Here is a 521-nt window from a genome sequence, read left to right as displayed (position 1 = left end):
AATTTTTCCCCCCGCCAGCCCCGCCAGCCCCAGCCATGCCACAACGTCCTCCACACCCGCAGGATTTTGCATGCAGTTGTGTGAGGTGCACAAAGAGCCTGCCTAATGAATAAGATGAAGAGGGAAGTGAGGGAGAGAAGGGAAGGAAAGGGAAGGAACAACCTTTCTTTTCTCTGCTCTTCCTGGGGATCTGAAAGTTCCTCCTAACAGGCAGGTCTTCTGGGGGCTTAGGGAGAGGGGGAGGCCCCCCCAACACACCGCTGGGCGGCTGCTGCTGTTGTTCATTTGCCGTTGAGATGCTGCTCCTGCGCTGGCTGCTGCTAGTGATGCTGAGGTTTGGGGGGACCTTGTCCTCTGCAGCAACAGCAGCCACCAGCAGCGCCTCCCCAGTGCTACTGCTCTCAGAGCGTCCGCCATTTTGTGTGGTGTCCTCAGCGGTTCCTGCTCTATTACTCTCCACCCCGAGGAGGCCCGCGCTGGTCTTCTCCGTCCGCTGATGCTGCTCCGGCTCCCTCTCGCCA

The sequence above is a fragment of the Egretta garzetta genome, unplaced genomic scaffold (genome assembly GCF_000687185.1).
Source record: "Egretta garzetta isolate BGI_Z169 unplaced genomic scaffold, ASM68718v1 scaffold215, whole genome shotgun sequence".
In the NCBI taxonomy this organism is placed as follows: domain Eukaryota; kingdom Metazoa; phylum Chordata; class Aves; order Pelecaniformes; family Ardeidae; genus Egretta; species Egretta garzetta.
The sequence above is the reverse complement of the archived record's forward strand: the minus strand, read 5'-3'. Positions refer to the sequence as shown.